Source organism: Petromyzon marinus, chromosome 74 (assembly GCF_048934315.1).
Source record: "Petromyzon marinus isolate PM22_M1 ecotype Great Lakes invasive population chromosome 74, UKy_Petmar_22M1.pri1.0, whole genome shotgun sequence".
NCBI classification, from domain to species: Eukaryota; Metazoa; Chordata; class Hyperoartia; order Petromyzontiformes; family Petromyzontidae; genus Petromyzon; species Petromyzon marinus.
Window position 1 is genome coordinate 68,837 of NC_133740.1, and position 18,763 is coordinate 87,599.

Here is an 18,763-nt window from a genome sequence, read left to right on the forward strand (position 1 = left end):
GGGACGCGGGCCCCCGGCTCCCCCCCCCCCCCTGGGGGAGGGCTGATCTCGGGAGGGCTGCGGGCTCCGGACTCCTCGCTCGAGTGAGAGCAGCCTCTACTCGACTCCTCGCTCGCGGTGAGAGGGCTGCCGCTCTCCGGCTCCTCTCCTCGCGCCGCAGCCCCTCGGGTCCGCGGGTCCTGTTTGTGGGGCATAGCTCGGGGCTGGCACGTGGCTGCCTGGAATCAATCCGTCGCTTCTCAGCCACTCAAACGCGACGTCTCCGCTCACACAACCCCGCGCACCACTCACACGAACTGAACGGGGGGTCAGGGGTCAGAGGGCAATGACGTCCTTCGCACACGCGTTGCCGCCGATGCCGGGCAATGGAGATTGTTTAAAGGGCTGCGGGGCGGGGATTTGGAGTCAGTTTTAGAGCGACACACCAATCGCACGCGCGGGACGGGGGGGTCGGGGGTTAGAGGGCAGGGACGTCACTCATACACGCGTAGCCGATTGGGGGGCTGTATTGGAGATTATTTAAAGGGCTGTGGGGGCGGATATTCGGGATTGGTGTTAGCCCGCAGTCACGAAAGCTTTAAATCGAAATTTATGTTAAATGTAATGTGTTGGTGTTAATAAAGTGTTGCCTCCCAAGAAGTTGTGTGCGCCTATCTCAGCCCATTACATATAAGTGTAGACGTGATTATGTAATTCTTGTGTTCATACAAGTGTAGTGACACAGCGCTGACTGCTGTCCAGCAGCGGCAACTGCAGTGGAAAGTTTGCACACACGCCGTTCAGCATATATACGGGTATGCCGGCTGGGCAGAGGAATTGGGGCAAGGGTCATGGAAGACCTCATAGGGAAGCCTCTGGAACCCTCTGGTCGGTTCGAGAAGGGAGGCGTGGATAGGGCAGAGCCAAGCCGCGCCGAGTAGAATATAGAATATAATATAAGCAGCGGAGAGCGAGAGCTCCGGGCTGCCGGTTCTGGGAGTGGACTCGTCTCGTCGTCGCTGTCGTTGACACCGCATTCGCCCAATCATTGCGTGGCCAGACAGTAGTTGGCCTTCTCGGTCGATGCCGTCGGTGCAACACGGACAGGGTCGTGTCTAGGCCGGGCTCTATGGCAACGTGGTCGAGTGAGGCCGGAGTTGGTGTGAACAAGATAATAAAGAGACGATGTCTCCTGCAATTACCTCGTCTCCGACAGTGTGTGCGACACACACCACACGTCGGAAGGAGAACACTTCACAAGTATAAATGCTGCCTGTGTCAGTCGAGTCACATTTGCTCTAATTTATTTTGGTGACCTAAGACAGGAGAAGCAAAATGCACTTATTCTTAGTTTTTTCGGTAAAGTCACGTTGAAGGGAAACAACAAAATAATAAAATATATATAAAACAATAAAAAATTCTCACGACGTTTCGACCATAACTCAAACGGTCATCTTCAGGTACACCTGAAGATGACCATAACTCAAACGGTCATCTTCAGGTACACCTGAAGATGACCGTTTGAGTTATGGTCGAAACGTCGTGAGAATTTTTTATTGTTTTATATATATTTTATTATTTTGTTGTTTCCCTTCAACGTGACTTTACCAAAAAAACTAAGAATATGAATTACTGCAGTCACGAAAGCTTTAAATCAAAATTCAAAATGCACTTCTTCAGGAAGTGATATTTTTTTCATAATGCAGAGGCTGTGCCTGATACACATCTTTCATGTGTTGTTTGGCAACCCTGGTGCCCAGTAAACGCCATATGGCCAGATCTTTGCATTGAATTCCAAGTATTAATTCCTCCATACTTGTGCACAGTTGAGTTTTTATTCCATTCCCTTCATGAACCATGTCTTTGAACTTTACATCATAGTAAGATAGTACATGCCGATGAATAATTAATAGATGCTTGAAAACATCTATCCCCAATCATCTGCCTGTGTTTGGCCTAAAACCCAATCACCCAGAATGCCCAAATTCACCTTACATACTCTAGGAATGTAAGCAGGTTAATGCTTGGAAATCCATCACAATCATCACCCCCAAATGTGAAGACATGTCACGAGACTCGCTGACTTTTCTTAAAATACTTGAGAAATACAAATCATAGCTGAATATTTTCAATTCCATGTGTATAAGCCTTTGTCTCAGATTTATTGTAAAATAAATATACATGTACAATATAAACATTCAAATATCAGAAAATATTTAATGTATGTTGAATTTCTTTCACACTGTACATAACCAACCATGCTAAACAAGACATGATAAAAACAATCCAAGTCATGGGTTGCATACAATATGCAACTTTGGTTTATTGATTACAAGTTACATAAAAGGTTCTGAAATTTTACAATACAGGTATAGTGCAATCTAAATAAGCAAATGCACTTTTACAGTGATTTCCCAAATGTTTATAACTACACAAATACTAGCATGTATGTTCCCAATAAAGTAGTCTCCTTCCAAAATGGCTAAAACCAAAATAAGTTTAGTTGTGCTCACAATATTTTTCACATATCCGTTCTCTTTCAAGTGACATTTGAGTCTGCATGGATTTGCTGTGCAAAATACTGCTGCAACCATTCACTAACTCCAACCCTGAACGAACTTCATCACATTTTTCCAATACTTTGTTGTGGCACTTCCATTAACAGGGCAATTACTGTGCCCCACGGGCCCCACAAGTTCACAAGTAATTGCAATTCACACCACAGCACCTGAAGTACCATTGATGTTTAACAACCATGAATTAGCAGGACCAAGCGAACGTATCCTTCTGAGTACAAACCTCGACCACCGCCTTAAAATGCAGCCATCCTTGTTCTCCTTGATGGTGTCAACCAGCTCTTTCAGACGCGACAGGTGGTACACGGCCCTGAGAAGAGACACGATTGAGAGAAAATTACTTGGTTGACTTATCATGGTGGAAGCCAGAAAAATCTCACCAAGTCTCAGGCGGGTTTGGCAGTGATATTTTGCAAATTTCATCAGCGAGTGGTATGTGAGAGGAAATCGGAGAACCCAGTGAAAACAGAGGGAGTAAAATGCAAAACTCCGGATATAGATTCAAGATTCCATTGCTGTATTACTAACTCCTGGTTACCTAGCAGCCAAAATATATAATATATGCTATTACCAAATAGTCTCCCATCCAAGTAATAACCAGGCTTACCTGCTTAGCTTATAACATTCATAATCTGACATCATACTTAGAGGCGGTGCAGCCTCTATGCTGTGCGTGAGTGTGAATATAAAGATAAATTCACAATGGCATGGAGGGGTTTTCCCAGGGACGATCAGCCCCTAGGAAGACGTCCGTGTTGAAGCTGCCCGGGGAGGGGGCCTCCAAGCTGGGGGATTCCAACTCCATGCGCGCCCTGCTCAGCAGCTCCTCCAATGAGGCTGTGCATCAAGAATCACGCATCGCACGTCACAACCACATGGGTGGCCGCTCAGTCGTCTCTGTGAGAAAAGACTGAATATGTACCTGAAAACATATGAAATGTCATCTGCTATATACAGACTATATATATACACACACACCTAGGGATCTAAGGTCCTCTGACACGGGCTCCTCGTTGGCTACATTCGTAAGGCCGGAGATGTCCAAATCTTTGAGCCACTCTGGGTACTTTGGTCTGCTTTGCGGGCTCTGAGCGGCAACTGCTCTCTTCGTGCTGGTATCCGTCTCGTGGCTGCTGGTCTGGGAGTCCACATCGCAGTCACGCAGCCAGGCCGGGTACCTGAGCTCAGGAATGCTCGTGATCCCCGACACATCCAGCTCATCCTTTTGGCCTGTCAACCACCTGGGATAGGTACTTGTCGCACAGCCGCCGTTCGGCAAGTGCTCACGCCTAGTTGCTTCACTGCTCCGTAAGTACAACAAAACATTCTTCTGGTTAGAAAAGAAATATTTTTTGGGCTTTGCCGACTCATTTAATGGCATCAGGGCCTTGTTGCTTCTCGCTGTTGAGCTCAACCGTTCAGTTGGCTTATTGCCCCTCACCAATGATGCGCCGAGGCTGTGCGCGGTGACCCCGAGAGATGACCGCTTGCCTCTGTGCGACACTGCGAGGTCTCGGTGGGCGCCAGGCGAGCGGAACAAGGACTTGGAGGAACCGTCAACTGGCGCCTCTAGGAGCTGGTCCGTGGTTAGACTGACCGTCGGGCTATAAGCCATGACCGCTGCAGCGCAGCAGTGAGGCTGCACGTGCCCGAGATGAGGTCCTCCACAAGCAGCATGCCACCTGCAATGTAAGACCCACAGACATTTTACTGGTACACAATGAATTTGCTCTCCCCTAGATTCCTTGACCCCTGAACGGCAATCCTGCAATGTTGCCTTACTTTGCACCATCAATAACTAATGATGTTATCCGTTTGTGGAGTTTGTGAGAATATGGGATAAATCAGTGCATGAGCTGTTATTGTTTAAACTTCAGATGTGTCCAGTCTAGGATCTGAAAATTTTGACACAAAGGTTGGAGGATCACTTAGATTTCACAAACTTTACAAACTCGATAATCAGTGAAGTTGCTGGAAGATGACAGGAGAAAGAAATGCATGCACCGACCTATCTGTTCAGACCTATGCTATCCTCTCATATGCGTGTGCTTACTGTGGATAGTTTTCTCTGACATAAAATGAACTCATTAATGGAATTTGCCAAGCATCCCAGTGTGGGACTCTCACGAAAATGTATCTTTAGACCTTATTAAGGGTTTTTTTTTTCTAGGGGAATTACATTACATTCATGATAGCATAGCATAATTGACAAGCACCCAGTACAAGCAAATAAATGGGGTTCTCCTCTCCAATTATCCCCCCTCCAGTCAACTAGCTTCGATACCTTATGAGACCTCCTTTGCCAGTAACAAGATATAGTAATAGGTTTTTACCCTTTTATCTGGCACAAAAACTGACACCTTTATACAAGGGATCATGTTTGCGATAACCACAACGCAAGTAGTCAAAATGCAAACAAGAAGACGCTAAGAATAAGAAGACGCCTTTTTGCGTCTTCTGGTCCAACACCAGTGGAGACTGGGATCTCAGAAAAGCCATCTCGGGTGTGGACCAATCAAATTCAAGGACAGTGCATATTATCAGAGTTGTCTTTTTTGTTTGCATTTTGACTACTTGTGTTGTGGTTATTGCAAACATGATCCCTTGTATAAAGGTGTCAGTTTTTGTGCCAGATAAAAGGGTAAAAACCTATTACTATAGCTTCGATACCATTGCACCGCGTGCACACTCGATAGCCACTCGAGTGCAAGCACCACGGAGCGATTCCTCGCGTGGCGAGAGGCGCAACCCACCCTCATCCACACTGTGCATCCTCCTCTCCTCCGCGCGTCTCCGCTCCGCCATGCTGCGCGGCGCTGTGCTCTGCACGTATCCTGGGTGGCGGTGACGCACAGATTCCGCTCTGCTCAAAGTCCTCGATGTAGGCGTCCAGCGCACCGCTCGCCTACGAGCAGCACCGCTCTCCGCACACCACAGGGCTGCGGTAACCCCCGCTTCCGGTCCGGAGCAGCGTGCTGCCCAGGCTGCCGCGAGGGCTTGTGTCCGTCACCGTGCTGTCGCCCGAAGGGCTGTTTGTCTCACCACCGTTGCAGTACATTTTGTACGATTTGGGATGCCTGGACCGGATGGGGCCAGGGAGAGGAATGGCTGTGGCTACAAGGTCACCACTGGTCCTGGTATGGGGGGCACCATGAGGAGCTGCTGTGTGCGGAAAGTGGATCCGCCGTCGCAACGCGATCGCATGGGCCAGTGTCGACCACTTCGCGTTAGGTCTCTTAAGCTACTGTGGCTGTTGTCCTTTTTTCAACAAAAATTCCAGCCTTTCCCATGGTTTCCTTCATCACACCTGCAAGCTCTATGTACAATTGAAGTGTCATAAATGCACTACCTGCCTACTACTACATTATGAATGATATACATTTAAGAATTAGCTGGAGACAACTCCATGTTTAAAACACACTCTATTCAAAAGAGAAGGCTTAACATTTAACATTGGTTAACGTTTGGCATGCACACCTGCATATAAAAAAATTACCGTACTACTAATACAATGAATGCTAAATATTACGTGGTATTACAGTAGTATGACTACTTATATTTATATATTATCGCACCTCCGAAGAGCACGGTTGGCTTTGTACGATGCGAAAGAGGTTCAACACACATACAGAATACAATACTTTCCGAGCACATTATGCGTACCGAACCTCCAAGTTCCTTACCCTACCCTGAATAAGAATGTGTGCGGAGTACAGCTCCTTTTTAAATCCATTGCTGGCTGACAGCTGTCCCATGCTATGCAGCTCACAGGGGGAGGGGTTATTTACCATACTTCACCACGCTGGTCAGTGTGAGTTTGGTGATGGCAGGGGGCTATAGAAGTGCATTACAACCATGTACTGAATATTGCTGCACTGATGGCAGGGGGCTATAAAAGTGCATTACAACCACGTACTGAACATAGCTGCATTGGTAGCAGGGGCTATAGAAGTGCATTACAACCACGTACTGAATATTGCTGCACTGGTGGCAGGGGGCTATAGAAGTCCATTACAACCACGTACTGAATATTGCTGCATGGATGGCAGGGGGCTATAGAAGTACATTACAACCACGTACTGAATATTGCTGCACTGATGGCAGGGGGCTATAGAAATGCATTACAACCACGTACTGAATATTGCTGCACTGGTGGCAGGGGGCTATAGAAGTGCATTACAACCACGTACTGAATATTGCTGCACTGATGGCAGGGGGCTATAGAAGTACATTACAGTATACATCCTTTATCAAACTGTATCGTCAACTGCAGACCACGCTAGTCAATGAACGCTAGACTCCCATCACTCAACTCGCACATCCATACCCTGAACCATACGCCTCACTGCTTTGGCGAACAACAATCAATTATCGTTACGTATCACACTCCATCCACAACTCCTCAATAAATACACCACTTTCATATTGCACACACCGACACCCAGACATAACTTACAGGATATATGTAATATCCACATTCTAACTGCCAAATGGAAAACTATTACAACAGTGCTGAAGTACCCAGTATGCATTCTCTGCAATATTGATGTTTTTGTTTATTTTGTTGCTATTGTACCCACACACAATGGATCTATCTCCCTTGTAAAATAGCAAAGCAACTAGCTAAGTGAGACCATCCCTGTAACAAATAAGGTGAACTCAAACAGTTGATTGACAAAGAGCTGTGCAAATTTTTATTTTATTAAGGTCTGCTGAAGTGACACCGACTGAAGCAGTTCAGTGATGCTACTTTGCAGAGCCGTTCTCTGATTGATTCCCATGTGAGGCTCTACTCACTGTAAGAGTTCAAGAAGTTTCCTCACCTCTTGACTTGACTCCCACAGTGACACAACTGAGAACAATGTATAACACAGATGGTCAATTTTGTTTGACAGAAGAAGAGGACCGAATATCAGCAAGCCTGATGAAGATGGGGCTAGATCTCGAGATTGAACCCAAGGAGGTAAGTTTCCTGCGTGTCTCTCTGCTATAGATGACAGACACTGTATACAAATAAAAAGGTGTTAGACTGTAATTGCTTCATAATATCACTGCTGGCATACATTCCTTGAGTAGGAGCGCTAAAGATCCCCGCTGGAGGGTATATGGCCTACTCATCTATGCTTGCCAGACATCTTGAAAGAGATAGCGAATACCCATACTTTACCCCACCATGCACAATCTTAAGATGGATTAATTGTGGCTTACCCATTTTATACTGGAGGGTATAACAGTCTCCACCTTAATGTGGCATGCCAGCTATTTATACTGTAGTAATAAGTGTTCGATAACTGCACGTACATTATGCAATTTGCTTTTGGGTTGTGCCACACGTTGATCGGCACGAGGTGCTAACAACACGTGACACAAGCACGAAAATCCACGCGGCCGTGGACACTCTTCCAAATGAGACCATCCTGTTCCCTTGAACTCTCACCTGGTCAAACAAAGTCTAATAAATACAACTAAATGCACTCATCTAGAGTCTGACGATGAACTTCGTGCCATCCACTAGGAGTCGGTGAGCGGACGCACCACCTTTGTGAAAGTACACGCGCTATGGAACCCACTCACCACCTATGCCGAAATTCTACACATCCAGGCAAGATTCTGATGGTCATTGTAATGATGATCATGATGATGCCGATGATTGTGATGATGATTGTGGTGATGATTGTGATTATGATGGTGATAATGAATGTGATGACAATAATGTTTGTGAAGATTCATCATGGTTGTGATGATAATTGCGTTGATCATGCATGTGATACAGAGTATGATGGTGAGGGTGATGATTGTGATGATTATAATTTATGACGTTCAACGATAATAATCGTAGCACTGACATTACGAGATATCGAGAGACGTAAATATACAAACGGATTAGAAAAACGTACATTTGAAAAAATATGCATATTAGCAACATATTGACTCTTTTTAGAAAAGTGAATGGGCTCGGGAAGGGCACGTTGCTTGAAGGGATGATGTCTGCTGGCCGAAAATGACATTGGAGTGGCAGCAGAAGGAGAGAACGTGCCCAAGATGATGTATATCATAGAGATGGCGAGATAAGATTGGCTCATGTGCATGTGCTCATGACTGGAGATATTGGTGGGACAACTTGAAGAGTGGGTGGGGTATGCAGTGGAGGCTTTTGGCATATTAATTGTTGCATTATAGGACTTGTATTATAGGACTTGTTGTATTATAGGACTTGTATTATAGGACTTGTATAGAATGTTGTATTATAGGATGGTTGTATTATAGGACTTGTTGTATTATAGGACTTGTTGTATTATAGGACTTGTATTATAGGACTTGTTGTATTATAGGACTTGTATTATAGGACTTGTTGTATTATATGACTTGTATAGAATGTTGTATTATAGGAATTGTTGTATTATAGGACTTGTTGTATTATAGGACTTGTTGTACTATAGGACTTGTATTACAGGACTTGTTGTATTATATGACTTGTTGTATTATAGGACTTGTATTGTAGGACTTGTTGTATTATAGGACTTGTTGTGTTATAGGACTTGTATTATAGAACTTGTTGTATAGGACTTGTTGTATTATAGGACTTGTTGTATTATAGGAATTGTTGTATTATAGGACTTGTATTATAGGACTTGTTGTATTACAGGACTTGTGGTATTATAGGACTTGTTGTATTATAGGACTTGTTGTATTATAGGACTTGTATTATAGGACTTGTTGTATTATAGGACTTGTATTATATGACTTGTTGTATTATAGGACTTGTATAGAACGTTGTATTATAGGACTTGTTGTATTATAGGACTTGTTGTATTATAGGACTTGTTGTATTAAAGGACTTGTTGTATTATATGACTTGTTGTATTATAGGACTTGTATAGATTGCAACAACTTGGGGAGACCTTCATCCATTCGTGGACTGATTTTGGCTGATGATGATGATTCAATGTGCTCGAGGCAAAGCGTTTAATACATTTAAAATCAAACAGGTGCCACTCAAGGAGAGCGACCTCCCCCAGGTGTCAGGCTCAGACAGTGGGCCTCTTCACTACCTGGGAAATATTCACCAACTGAACCCGGGAGCCGTGCCCAAACAACCGGACTATTTCACGGCACCCTTCCGGCGTTCGCAGCAGGACATCTATCCTATAAAGGATCATGACGTCCTCATCCCACCGGCCGTACGCAGCCAAATCGTACGTTTGTATCAAGAATGCTGTATCAATAATGCCAGAATGTTTTTTTTTAGCAATAACATATGTGAATTTAATAGGGTTTTGTCGTGTTTTTTTATCATTTTTATTCAAGTTTATAGCTCTGTATCGCAACTTGTGATCTCTGAGTGACATGTGATTAGAAGTGTAAATCATTATGGTTTATTAAGAATGCCTGGATTTACGGTTTAGGGGTTGTGTTAATGTGTCCCTGTAGAAAAAGCTACCAAATTTCTGGTATGCTTAACCAGGAGACATGGTGAGCTAGCAGCCCCTCCCTTTGTAAGTCCTGCCCACATTATATAACCACGCCCCCTCAATCACTCTCCCCTGCACAACAAAAGAATGACAGACTACTGGTGATATGGTTCCTGGATCCTGGTGAGCAGGTATCCTGTCGAGCCAATATTGTGCTCATTTCGGGTTTTGATAGTATTGTATTCTGAATAAATTGCCTTTATGAATGGGAAGCATGGAGAAAATGTCTCCTTGAAATCTGGACATTGTACTTGCTGAAATCGGTACATATCTACTTCAGTTTTTGGGGCGTTCTGGGACGCTTCCGAGTAGGGACTCAATAAGAGTCATGGGCCCATTATAACTGTGTAGGCTGGTGGTGGTTGGAGAGGGGGAAACATTTCACAGTGGAGTGAGTAAATAATAGCTCACCTAGCCCTATGTGTCATGTTTGTGATGTTTGTCATGTGTCATGTGTGCTCACACAGGTCCACTACATGCTGCAAAACCCCATGCCACAAGACAGCACGAACATATTAAATATCAACCAAATGATTGAAAATGGCTGCTATACGGCAGCCTATCCACTGCATGACGTAAGTTGTTGGGGGGGGGAGGGGGTGGAGGGCACACTGACACCCTACGGGAGGCCCATGTACGACACCTGAATTGCACACCTGTTTAGGACGCTTCAGCATAGTCTAAAGCAGTGGTTCTTAACCTGGGTTCGATCGAACCCCAGGGGTTCGGTGAGTCGATCTCAGGGGTTCGGCAGAGCCCCCGCCACGGATGTCCGGACACACTTGAATTATTGTGTAAATTTGTGATGACACACACGGCCCGCTTGGCCATCACTGGCTGCAGATGATCATGCTACACTGCTTGGCCAATCAGCGCTGCGGGGCATTTAGTGCGTACCCAGTAGTCAACGTGTGACTGTTGTTGTCGTACGTCGTGTGATTTCTTTAATATTTTATCCATACTAACTATGTCGGGCAAAAGAAGAAAGTGGTCGGACGAATATGTACAACATGGATTCTCATGTATCACGGAACGTGATGGGAGTGAGCGTCCTATCTGCATGATTTGCAACGCCAAGTTGAGCAACTCTAGTCTTGCACCGGCAAAACTAAAGGAACACTTCTTGAAGCTGCATGGAGACGGGGAATACAAGAACACAACACTTGCTGAATTCAGGGTGAAGAGAGCCAGATTCGATGAAAGGGCCACTCTGCCTGCTCTTGGATTTGTACCTGTTAACAAACCGATCCTGACAGCATCGTACAAAGTTGCTTACCTGATCGCAAAGCAGGGCAAGCCACACACCATTGGTGAAACACTTGTGAAACCAGCTGCATTAAAGATGGCGAATCTGATACTCGGAACAGCGGCCGAAGGTAAATTATCCCAAATTCCTCTTTCAAATGACACCGTCAGTGACAGAATAGAAGACATGAGTAAAGACATCTTGGCTCAAGTAGTCGCGGATCTGATTTCAAGCCCGGCAAAATTCAGCCTTCAACTCGACGAAACCACAGACGTTTCTGATCTAAGCCAGCTTGCTGTTTTTGTACGCTATGTGAAAGACGACATGATAAAAGAAAAGTTTTTATTTTGTAAGCCTCTTACAACAACAACGAAGGCAGCCAATGTGAAGAAGCTTGTGGATGACTTCTTCAGAGACAACAATCTTTCATGGGATATGGTTTCTGCAGTTTGTACGGACGGAGCTCCAGTCATGCTGGGAAGAAAGTCTGGTTTTGGTGCGCTAGTAAAGGCCGATGCACCACACATCATTGTGACGCATTGTATTCTGCACAGGCATGCGTTGGCAACAAAAACCTTACCTCCAAAAATGACAGAAGTATTAAAAACTGTGGTGGAATGTGTGAACTATGTGCGAAAAAGTGCTCTGAGGCACCGCATCTTCAGTGAGCTGTGTAAAGAAATGGGCTCTGAATTTGAGGTACTTCTGCTCCATTCTAATATTCGGTGGTTATCCCGGGGACAGGTGCTGAATCGTGTTTTTGCCATGCGTGTGGAATTAGCCCTGTTTTTGCAAGAGCACCAACACTGCTTGCAGATTGCTTCAAAAATCCTGAGTTCATTCTCATTTTAGCGTACATGGCTGATATATTCGCAGCTCTCAATCATCTCAATCAGCAGATGCAGGGTGGTGGAGTCAATATCATGGAAGCGGAAGAACACCTGAAGGCTTTTCAAAAAAAGCTACCGTTATGGAAACGACGAACAGAGAACAATAACTTCGCAAACTTCCCGCTTCTGGACGACTGTGCAAGTAAGATCGAAGATGTGTCTGGAATCGGAGATATTTCTGTATCCACGGAACTGAAGCAAACAATTGCCACGCACTTAGATGAGCTTGCAAAGTCTCTCGACGGATATTTCCCTACAAGAGAGTCATATCCAGCATGGGTGAGACAGCCGTTCACGTTTGCTGTTGAAACAGCAGATGTCAATGATGAATTCCTCGACGAAATCATTGAAATTCAGCAGAGCCAGGTTCAACAGCAACTCTTCAGAACAACAACGCTCTCAACGTTTTGGTGTCGACAAATGAACAAGTATCCAGTTATTGCTAAGAAAGCCCTGGATTTTTTTATACCATTTGTTACAACATATCTTTGTGAGCAATCCTTTTCGAGGATGCTGGACATAAAAACGAAGAAAAGGAACAGACTTTGCTGTGAAAATGACATGAGAGTGGCACTTGCCAAGGTGAAGCCACGCATATCTGAACTGATCTCTCAAAGGCAACAGCAGAAGTCACATTGATTTCCAGGTATGTAATTTGTTGTGAGTTTATGCATTGTGTTGGTTTTATTCTTTGAACAAGGTAATGTTCATGCACGGCTCATTTTGTGTACCAGTAAAAAACATATCTAAGTCTTGAATTTGAAAAAAATCACATTTTATTTTTCACTAAAGAGGGGTTCGGTGAATGCGCATATGAAACTGGTGGGGTTCGGTACCTCCAACAAGGTTAAGAACCACTGGTCTAAAGCTTACCACATACTTAACATTAGTGTCCCACAGAGATGCGCCGTATAGGTGTCCAAGTTCCCCAGCTCACTAAACACACGTCTGATTTGCATGGTTGCCTACATACGGTGCAAAAGAAGTTCAATATCCATGCATTGGAAAGGACTCCACGAGCACTCTAGAGAGCCATTCTCAAGGGTATTTGGCCGACTATTTCACTTGGGACAGAAGTCTTTGGAAGAATTAGAAGTACCCACACTTCATCCCACAACACGTGACCAACCAATAGACTAACTGTGGGTGCACCCATTTACACTGCTTGCTGGGCAGAAGCAGCGTGATTAAGAAACGTGGTCATTGTTTTAACTGTCGTTCCCATGAAATCAAATGGGCGAACTCTAACTTTGCAAGTCCAGTGCAGTGTGCAACACCATTACACCACAGCAGCGCCACGGCAGAGTTTTGGGGGGGTGGAGCTGGTAATTTGTGAATGTCCATGCAGTGTTTGTGACTAACAATTGCTTTCCCCATGTCAGAGTGAGTCTGTTCATCCCACCAAAAACCCGAACACGCTGGGCGACCGCAACACGCTGCGACGGGAGTGGGCGAGAGCCGGGCGCTCTTTCAAGGAGCAGCCTCTTGACCTTGTGCGGTAAGTTCATGCCCTATCCACTGCTGGATGAAGACTTCTCCAAGCATTCACCATCTCTCCCAGTCTCCTGATGCAACGATCCATGTGGCTCCTGCACACATGCTGATTTTATTACTTAAATCTCTGTGGTGCACATCCTCTCAGACGCATTCCTTCTCTTGACTGCCACATCATTCTTAGTCTCGACCACAGGCCATCGTACCTCTTAGGGACGTGCCCTGTCCAGGAAGGTCCTAAGGCTGGACTTGAATGCTAGCTGGGAGTTGATAGCACAGACGGTTGGGAAAATAGAGTTCCAGAATAGCATTTGCCCATGCCTTCCCTGCTCTTCACATTTCCCTCCAGTCCATGGTCCTTGCTTACATATTCGATAGCTACACCACTGGTGCCATGTGTGGTTGGTGATGTTTGCGCTGTGTGTGCGAGTGATGTTGTCGGCACAGGTCATACTTCGGGTGGCAAGTGGGGCTCTATTTTGCATGGCTCGGCTTCTACACAAAGATGCTGATCTTCGCTGCAATCGTCGGCCTGATCTCCTTTTTCTTTGGAGTATTCAGCAAGGAACGTGACATCACTAGGTACTGGCCCGACACATGCATACAGACAAATGCATACAAACACACACACATACACTCATGTGTCAGATGTAGAAATCACACAGATCTCCTGTATGGCAATACAGACTAAACAATGAGTATCAGCAAGCACCTACTAAGGCTATACACAAGTACATATACACGTAAAGTACATATAGACATACATATACACTTATATACAATCCCATGGGATGCTGCCATGGTGTAATAGTTATATTTCTAGAATTGCAGTTTATAGATTTCCAGTGCGATCGCCTGGCATGGCAGCTGAAATAATGGCTAGGTTTCTTCAATTATCCCACATATGCTCAGCAGTATAAACGGAGACACCGCAGTTAGATGATTGGCAGTTCAGATGTGATGGGGTTAAATGTGGGTACTCCCACTGTGTCCAAGACGTCTGGCCATCATGGACGAGTAGGCCAAATATCATCTCGAGGGGCAATCTAGAGCATTCTTTAGTGGAGGACCTTCCACCAGCAGTGGCATGAGCAAGCAATTTCAGGGCCACATCTTTAACATTTAACTATTAAAGTACATATGCACATATATACAATCTCATACAGTTTATATACATATACAGTACAAATATAGTACATTCAATATATTGTATATGTATATATGTTCCAAATGTCTCTGTTTCTAAAAGTAAATCCAAAAAATCAAGCCTAGCTACAATATTTCGGACAATCCAGGGAAAATTAAACATTGTTTTGGATTGCTCAGAAAACATGACATCGCCCATTGTGACGTCACTCACGACGACACGTATCACGTGGCATCGGGTTTCGTCACTCTTGTTCACATGAATATATTGTACATTCTTACAAATTGTAAATAATCCGAAAATCAAAAGCAAAAAATATTCAAATCCAAAATGTTTAAATGTGAAACGTATCCTTATAATACTACTTACACACATAGACTCTGCGGGGCTGCATGATAGACAGCGGGGAGGAAGTGCAGGAAATACATTGCTGTACTCTATGTCTGGAGTCTTCGCTTCCCATATTCAAGCCGTACTGACCAGTGTGGGATGACTAGAATTAAATAGCCCTCATGACCCACAAGGTGTGGGGAGGCCCTCAGCCAGCAGTGGATTGATAAAAGGGCTGTAAACACCCCTGTAAATCAATACATAGAGATGTTACACCACCGATATGAACGAAAATTATAATTAAACATCAGGAAATACGTTTTACTTTGGAAAATGCTCGACGTTGGAACCCATAATTTAGTCTGACTTTGTTTAAAGGGAGGGTAAGACACATTCAAAAGCGGCATGACCTTTAGGCAAATTATATTTCTCATCCAAGTGTACTATGCCCATTAGTGTGTTTATGTTCGTGCGTGTCTATGTGTGCAGTGGAGAAATATGCAACAACACCATCGGAGGATCCCTGGTCATGTGTTCCCAGTGTGACCAAAAATGCACCTTTTGGAGGCTAAATGATACCTGCGAGACTGCGAAGGTATCACACAAATACACCATCGATATTCCCTCTAAATAAGGATACCTATTGGTTATTGGTGCTGTGCATCATTATCACAAAGCGAACTCACGTTGCTGAGATTGTATCATTAACATTAACCATGATCACTAGATTGCAGCATATCATGCTAAACACTACGCTGCCATTCGTGTGGGTGTTAAAAAAATATTATACTAATAATACACGTGTGACCATTTTGAAGGTAGTTATAGTTTTAGTAAATAGAGCATTTTAATGGACGAAGTCGATGATTTGACAAATACATGAAAATGAATGCATCGTCACATCCCAGCGGGAGTGTAAAAGTGACTTTGTCTGAGTAAATCCGACACGATGTATTTCATGAGTATTTCTCCACGATCAATACAAGTGGACAAAGTATTTTTTAAATCTGAATTTCAGTGCTAATTAGTTGACATGTCATGCCGAAATAATGATTATTCACTTTAAAGTGTCTGAAATGTATGTACACAATCATGGAATTGCCCATTGCTTATTTTGCTCTTTCTGTCACATTTATACAGATTTGTTTGATACATGAATATCGCTATAATATCAGACATTGTAGAGCATTGTCATCTCCACAATTTAATGGATGTTTCATGAGTGATTAATCTATTTTAACTTAAAAATCAATCGATGCATCATTACTTTCCTGCTGTTGATATTGAAAATACGTGGATGCTAAGATTTAAGGTTTAATTGTGACTAACACCTCTGATTGTGCCGTTGCAGACTTCACACATGTATGAAAATCCGGTCACCATATTCTTCGCAATTTTCATGGGACTTTGGGGTAAGTGATTCTAAGCATTGGCACACATTGTCCAGACACAGTGACAAGTATCAACATGTTTGCAATGATGATGAGCACATTTGGCCACATACAGTGTTAAAGAAGTTCAACATACATACGTACAACCATATACAGTACGAGCATGTCTTGCAATGTTCGTATGCAGTGATCCTGACAGTCCTATTATGAACCCACTGCTCAATGAGGGCACATTTGGACCATGACTTGTACACATTGTCCTACTCTTACGAATGATAACCGATAATCTTTAATGTCCACTGTGAAGCAGATGGTGTGTATTTTTGTGTAATTAATACACCGGCAATATTAATCAGGGCAGCCACATAATTTGAACCACGAACCTCTGCAACAAGCAACGAATGCGCTACCCCAAGGCGATTCCATGAAAAATACAAAGTGGCCAGGTGGCTCAGAGTTCAGAGTGCTGCGTTGCCGCCGCTGAGATTCTGTGTTGAAATGAAAGTGGCCACCTGCGATTAAACAAGTTTTTCAATTATAGCGAGATGATGGTCTCAACTCAATCACCGATATCTGCACAACAAATACAAAAAATACATAATGTTGAAGTTGCTTCTGTACTTAATTTGGCTACATTCCAGCTCTGAGAATAAAAATGTTAGCTTGACTATCACGTAACAAACGCTCCTCTCCGTGGCAAAGCAGTTGGGAAAGAGCTACCCCTACTATGTGGATCAGAGATCACAGAGGTAGCTCTGTGACATTCGCTTTTGTGTAACGTTTTGTAACACGAAGAGCAGCACTGCTCTGTTATAGATCCAAAAGAAATCTCAATCTCATGCCATGCCACTCATGGTGCAAGTGGGATAAAATTGTGGCAATGTACCAAAAAAAGCCAATAAAGGTATTTATCAAAGAAGGAAAAAATACTAATGAAGTTACTTTGAACATTACATTTAACAGACTACATTAGGTAACTTTTGAACCCTTGAGCAATCGATAGTCAAATTACTTTTCAAAGTAAATCCTCCCCGTGTGGTGTGTCGCAACAGCCACGGTGTTCCTGGAATTTTGGAAGCGTCGCCAGGCATCGCTCGCGTACCGCTGGGACCTGACGGCAGCGGCGCAGGAGGGAGACCCCATCCGGCCCGAGTACCTGGCTCGCTGCACGACCACGAAATGTAACATCATCACCATGGTAATGCTTTCTGCCGTCACCACGGTGACTACCTCATTGCACACACACACCTCTATTTTGTAATGTTGCATGTGTAACTGTTCACTGTTTTCCTAGTTTTTCTTCTAACATATTTGTTGGCCTTTGCTCAATTTTGTTTTCCTTCCAATATTATCCCGATTGTACTATCGGAATCGTTATGAAACAATGTCCATTTGGAACTCTATGTTATGGAAAGGTTTGCTCAAGCAAATGTTACATAATTACTTCTAAGATCCCTTCAAGTGAACACACACTAGAGGGTGGCCCTTTCCCATCAGCCCTGCTACAAAGAAATGTTCATGATGGTCAAACTAATCTTTTTTTATTCTGAAAGGTGAAATTTGGCCAAATTAAGAAAAGAAACAAATGTAATATTGGTGACCAGGCTGATCGGCTTACTACTTGGTTTAATTGGAGGCAGCTGCCTGGATTCAAGCCAATGAATCTCAGCGCTGCCAGCTCAACTCTCAGACATCAGGACCATCAAATCCATTCCTTTATATCATCGCATGCTTAACTAGTAGTGGGGAAAACAAATAATGGTTCATCAGTCAACCTTAACGGCTCACACTAACATTGGTCACTCCTACAGACTAATCTATATACAAATGCTTTTCCGTCTATGTCCGTGCATTGTGAGTGCAGGAGGAGGAGCCTCATATGCCTAAGAGGATACTGAGGTTCCGTTACTGCCTCTCTGGGATCATGGTGTTGTTCTGGGTGAGTCCGCCAACTCAACAGCAACATTGAACCCCTTCTCCTGATCCAGTGAGCTATGGCCAAGTCACCTGCTATGTGCCTCATCTTGGAGGCGAAGCAGGTTTTGAGCCTGGGTACTGCACGAATCGGTAACCATCATGCAAAAAATGGACTGTAGCTGCTGCAGAGCTACCCTGTGGCCAACAGAGAACTACATTCTCATGCTTCCATCCTTTACCAACCTGTACTGGTGTGCATGGTGAAGTATGGGAAAATAACCCTGACAACCTGCACAGGTTTGGGGAGGCCATCATTCAGCA

The 18,763-nt window shown here is 44.1% G+C and overlaps 1 long non-coding RNA gene across 1 annotated transcript in view; it reads right to left on the minus strand.

Moving 5' to 3' along the window:
- Positions 1–2,264: 2,264 nt before the first annotated feature.
- Positions 2,265–18,763, minus strand: part of LOC142907036 (uncharacterized) — a 34,763-nt gene continuing 18,264 nt past the window's right edge. Inside the window, exon 4 of the long non-coding RNA XR_012930625.1 lies at positions 2,265–2,778. This is a non-coding gene — a long non-coding RNA (uncharacterized LOC142907036). The remainder of the gene's footprint in view (positions 2,779–18,763) is intronic.